This window comes from Podarcis gaigeae (genome assembly GCF_964106915.1).
Source record: "Podarcis gaigeae genome assembly, chromosome: 16".
Taxonomy (NCBI): Eukaryota; Metazoa; Chordata; class Lepidosauria; order Squamata; family Lacertidae; genus Podarcis; species Podarcis gaigeae.
In genome coordinates, this window is record NC_139693.1 from 6669033 (window position 1) to 6675032 (window position 6000).

A 6000-nucleotide genomic window follows, 5' to 3' on the forward strand; every position below is an offset into this window, starting at 1 on the left:
TGGGGTCCTTTCCAACTGGATGATTCCATGAAATTGAGCTGTTGAGCTAGGAAGGCTGTTTTAGCTCAGTATTCTCCAAAGTCAGGTTTGCAAGCATTTGGACCCTCACAATTTCAATTCAATTTCAATTCAATTCAATTCAAAATCCTTTATTAGGCATAACACACCACACATTAACTAACAAGCATCATATACAGACTGTATAAAATACGGGCTCAGCAAACCCAGTTTATCCCAGTCTTATTCTTAACTCCGAGAAATAAATCGATGAACATAGATAATATAATCCAACTGGATGATTCTATGAAATTGGGCTGTTGAGCTAGGAAGGCTGTTTTAACTCAGTATTCTCCAAAGTCAGGTTTGCAAACATTTGGACTCTAGCAATTTCCGGAGGGAGGATCCTGCCTATGGGATGAAACACCAGGCAGAACAAATGAGTACAGATGGTGAACTCACACCTTGGGACAGGATGGATATTATATTATAGGACATGACGCTAGCAGTTAATTGGGACCTTTTGGAAAGGAATGGTATAAAAAGCCCTGAAATGTCAGGAGACAACATCAGCCTCCCCCAACACTGAGACACTCCAGTCGAATCCTGCTCTTTGAAGAATCAGGTAAGTTTAACCAAGATGCATTCTAGCATATTCAGAATCTTTGAATTTCAACAGCTTTTGGGGATAAATTTAGTCACTGAATGCTAATTTTCTTGGTGGTTCTTTTGTGGGATACTGCAAGATGGAAATTTGTGGTAGGACCTAGGAGGGACATGTGAAGATGTATGCTGAGGTCAAAGCAGGCAGGGATTCAACAGGATTACTTTGTTTTAGAGGGCAAGGTGATCTAGATTTTGATGTACTGATTTTAATGTATCCATGCTCAATCCCTGAAGTTTTCTGAGGAGTCCCTGTAAAGAATCCCCTATGACTTGGATTGTTGTTGTTTAGTCGTTTAGTCGTGTCCAACTCGTCATGACCCCATGGACCAGAGCATGCCGGGCACTCCTGTCTTCCACTGCTTCCTGCAGTTTGGTCAAACTCATGTCAGTAGTTTCGAGAACACTGTCCAACCATCTCATCCTCTGGTTGGTATTGGTGCCCACAGAGAGCCAGGGGACACCTGAGATTGGGTACTGTTGAGTGGAAGGGAGGGCAGAAATTCAAGAATATTGGTTCAGGTAGTTTAGCAAATGGGTGGGGTTTACACTGTCATGTAATGAGTAGCAATAACTCGGTAATAACCAGGTCATTGGGGGATGGTATCCCATGAAGACGCAGGTGGCGCTGTGGGTTAAAGCCTCAGCGCCTAGGACTTGCCGATCGAAAGGTCGGCAGTTCGAATCCCTGCAGCGGGGTGCGCTCCCGCTGCTCGGTCCCAGCGCCTGCCAACCTAGCAGTTCGAAAGCACCTCCGGGTGCAAGTAGATAAATAGGGACCAGAGGGAAGGTAAACGGCGTTTCTGTGTGCGGCTCTGGCTCGCCAGAGCAGCGATGTCACGCTGGCCACGTGACCCGGAAGTGTCTTCGGACAGCGCTGGCCCCTGGCCTCTTGAGTGAGATGGGCGCACAACCCCAGAGTCTGTCAAGACTGGCCCGTACGGGCAGGGGTACCTTTACCTTTACCTATCCCATGAAAATAACTTTCAACACATTGCAAACTGTTCATTGCAAAGTACTAGAATTCAGTCAACTAAACCCGATTCATATTAGTTCCAATGAAATTATCTGACCCTAAATTATCAGCACTATACAGTTATAGCACTATAATATCTCGAGAAAAATAAGGAAACTTGTGAACTGTACTTTTTAAGGTTCTTAGAGTTAATAGGGGGCTCATTTTCCCCTGATAGTGTTTCTTGGGAAGAGGAGTTGATAGTTAAATCACTTTTAATATTATAGTACTGTATGGGGAAGAGAGGTCGCCTAACAACTCTCAGAACCTGATAACAAACCACCATTTCCCAGGATCCTTTGAAGGAAGTCATGACTATTTGAAGTAAAAAGATATTGTTGTGCTTGGGCCCTGCTTGTGGGATACAGATAGGGGCATCTGGTTGGCCGCTGGAAGAACAGGACGCAGGACGAGATATGCCATTAACCTGATTCAGCAGACTCTTCTTATGTTATTTTAATGCTTTCCCTTAGATCCATTCTGTAAAGATGTCTTGCGGAAAGACCCAGTGCTACAGTAAATGCCCTACCTCCACCGTCACCATTCAGCCACCACCGTTCACTATATGCATTCCGGGCCCAGCTCTCCACTGCTCTGACCAACCTTCCTGCATAGAGCAATGCAACCCCTGTGCTCCCGCTCTGTGCTGCGAGGGAATTGCCCCCATCTCCGCGGGTGCAGCCATCTCCCCCAGCCTTTGTTCTCCGCTGTCACTACCCAGAAATGACTGCGGCCCTTGCAGAAGGTTCTAAGGACCCTCAACTCAGGCACAGAATGAACATTCGAAGACGACTATGGAAAAAAAATCAGAAAATTGCATTCATAACTGGGATGTTCAGAATTTCTGAGTTTATCGGCATAAGTTCACATGTATCCAATCCTACTCCTATCCAGAACAGACCAGCTGATAATATTTGCAGCTTCTGATTCACCCAAGGTTCCACCCCATCTGAAAAGCACTATTGCGTGCCATTTCCTTTATAAAAAAGGAACAAAAAACCCCAACAAATTATGTAGCTCGGTCACTTGCAGATATCTGATGGACTTCTCATATGTCTCCCAATCTTTTGGCTGCAATCTTTTGCTTTCTCATTAGTAATGTTTGCATTTAAGTAACCTCCTTGTCTGGACTGGCATTTGGGTGCCACCTGAAACTATGGAATGGTTCCTTGCTTCTGCTTCTCAACTACAATAATAAAACTTCTTATTGTATCAACACCCGCAGTTTCTTGGTAGTGTCATTTGATCTTTCTGGTTTCCATCCCAGATATTGTTCCACTGGGAAAATGAATAAACCACAATGCAGAACAGTAATACCAGGAACATGGGATCTGCCTCATATTGAATCAGACCACTGGTGTATCTAGCTCAGTATTGTCATCATTGAGTGGGAGATGTTCTCCAGGGTTTCAAGGAGAGGACATTCCCAGTCAAGGATAGAACCTGGGACCTTCGGCACTGGATCTACCACTGAGCTGTGCCCCTTTTTAAAAAAGTAAAACAAGATTCTAATTCTCTTGGTTTCGGATTTAAGTCTGATTTAAGTGACATCATGGGAAGGGGAAACCGTCCCCCCCCCCCCCGATGAAAATAGGGATGTCCTATTTAATAATAATAATAATAATACCCCCACCATCTGACTGGGTTGCCAAAGCCACTCTGGGTGGCTTTCAACATTAATAACAACATAATAAAACATTAAACCTTTAAAAAAAAAAACTTCCCTAGACAGGGCTACCTTAAGATGTCTTGTAAAGATTGCATAGTTACTTGTCTCCTTGGCTTGGTGGTCATTTAACTCCATACCCTCCAACCAGAGTGGTTGTTTTTTCCAGCTGAAACTCACTGGAGCTCGGTTCCGGCACCTCTCAGGGGGGAGCCATTTTCATTCTAAGGGGAAAAGGAAGGGTCATGATGATGAGTTCCAGCACCTCTTTGTCTAGAAAAATAGCACTGCCTTCAGCTTTTCTCTGATGAAAATAGGGATGTCCTAATGAAAAGCAGGACATTCCGGGATTAAATCTGAAAAAATCTAGAAAAAATAGCACTACATCATCTTTGCTCTGATGAATATAGAAGAAGAAGAAGAAGAAGAAGAAGAAGAAGAAGAAGAAGAAGAAGAAGAAGAAGAAGAAGAAGAGTAGTAGTAGTAGTAGTAGTAGTAGTAGTTTGGATTTGATATCCCGCTTTATCACTACCCAAAGGAGTCTCAAAGCGGCTAACATTCTCCTTTCCCTTCCTCCCCCACAACAAACACTCTGTGAATTGAGTGGGGCTGAGAGACTTCAGAGAAGCGTGACTGGCCCAAGGTCACCCAGCAGCTGCATGAGGAGGAGCGGAGACGCAAACCCGGTTCACCAGATTAGGAGTCTACTGCTCTTAACCACTACACCACACTGGCTCTCGCACTAGCACTGCCTCCAGCTTTTCTCTGATGAAAATAGGGATGTCCTAAGGAAAAGTGGGACATTCAGGGATCAAATCTGAAACCAGGACAGCTTCTGTAAATCTGGGGTTGTCCCTGGAAAATAGGGACACTTGGAGGGTCTGCATTTAGTATTTTCTAATGGGTGCAAAAGAGTTGTTTTATGTGACATCACATTAATTGGTAGAATCCGTTCTTTGGAAACTCTGTTTCCCAAGATATGAGCTATCTAGGACAAAACAGCAATTAAGGCAACCCTAGTTTTTTTGTCACAAGTGATTTCTGATGAATACCAACAATACTGAGGAAAGGTCTGAATGAAGACCACAGCTGAGCTATTCCTAGATTAGCCCAGGATATGACTGCTATTTCTATTAAGTCAATATATTTTGTCTAATAAGGGATCATATTAGGGCAGGTGTTGCCAAACTACATCTCCCATCATCCCTAGCCTTTGTCCCTGCTTACTACAGTGGATGGGGGTTGTAGTTTAGCAACAATTGCAGAGGCAAAGATTCCCCAGCATTGTCTTAGAGTTTCCAATGGGGCAGAGGATGGTGATCAAATACAGTAAGTAACTAGTTCAACCCATTGACTTATTTCCAGGAAATATCACCTGGTGCTTACTTGGGTGTCTTTTTGGCATCAAAAGACTCTATTCATCTCAGCTTTTTCTTCTTCTTCTTTTTTTAAATCTTAAGCATTTTGGCTGTTTGGGGAAAGTGTCAAATGTGTTCATTAAGATTTATTTACTCTCAGATACACGTTCAAATTACAAGATTTACAGCCCTGGATCCTTAAACTCTTATTCATTGTTTCAACATGGCTCCTAAAGTTTCATTGTGGATCATGTTTCTCCAACCCAGATAAATTTAAGCAATTGATAGCCCTAGAGAGCAATTTTTCCCCTCTTTTAAAATTGACACTGGCATTTGCTACTAATAGCAGATACAAACATCACTGCTCCAGAGAAACATGTTGACTCAATTTTAAAAGCATATAACTATCCCCTCCTCATATCAGAGAGGATACAAAATGAATGAAACAAAACAAAAAACATCAGTTTAGGAAGTATCAAAATCCAAAATGGCAATGTTATAGCATGCAGAAAGGTTTCTATGCTTCTGGGAGATGTCTTTTGTTTCATCTTTGCTTGCATAAACAATAAAGCAGCACCCTCTGCCTCAAAATAATCTTTTTATTTCATTCCTTTAGCCAGATGCAGTTTCACTGCTCATTTTTCCACTAGAGCAACTCACCAAACCGGTTTATAACAATTAGCTTACATGGAGCCCTTTACGTTCTTCCGATATTGTGCAACAGCAAGCCAGGCAGCTGCAAGATGACAACCAGTCAGAGGTTTGAAATGACAATCCACCTTATTTAATGGGGCTAATTCTGGAGACTTCAGTGGTTATTTCAGGAATTTCTGCAATTTCTCAAACATTAATGAAACAACAATCATAAAAGAAGCGTCGATCTCAAGGCTGGATAGAAAAGATTATTTTACTCTGATAATTTAGCCTGCCATTTAAACCACACTACTACCACTCAGGCTTTACTGATTGGTGGAGTAAGTGTCGCTCTGCCATCCAAATGCACTGAGGTTGAGAAGGGGGCAGTAACTCCGCCATCCTTGAGCTGGCACAGCAATCAGACCTGGCACTGTGATACCAGTGAGACTGGCTCAAGACCCACTGGGCTTCAGCCCAGCATTGCCTCTCCCCACTGGCAAAAGATTTCTGGACTGCAAGGAGCTGGACTAGGTGACCCTCGTGGGGCGTGCAACATGACAATTCTACGATTCTATGAATCTATGGAAAACCTCCAGAATGCCCTGTTTTGGAGCCTTCTGCTCCCTGCAGCCAGCAAGTACCCTGCCAGCTGCACGCCCACCTGC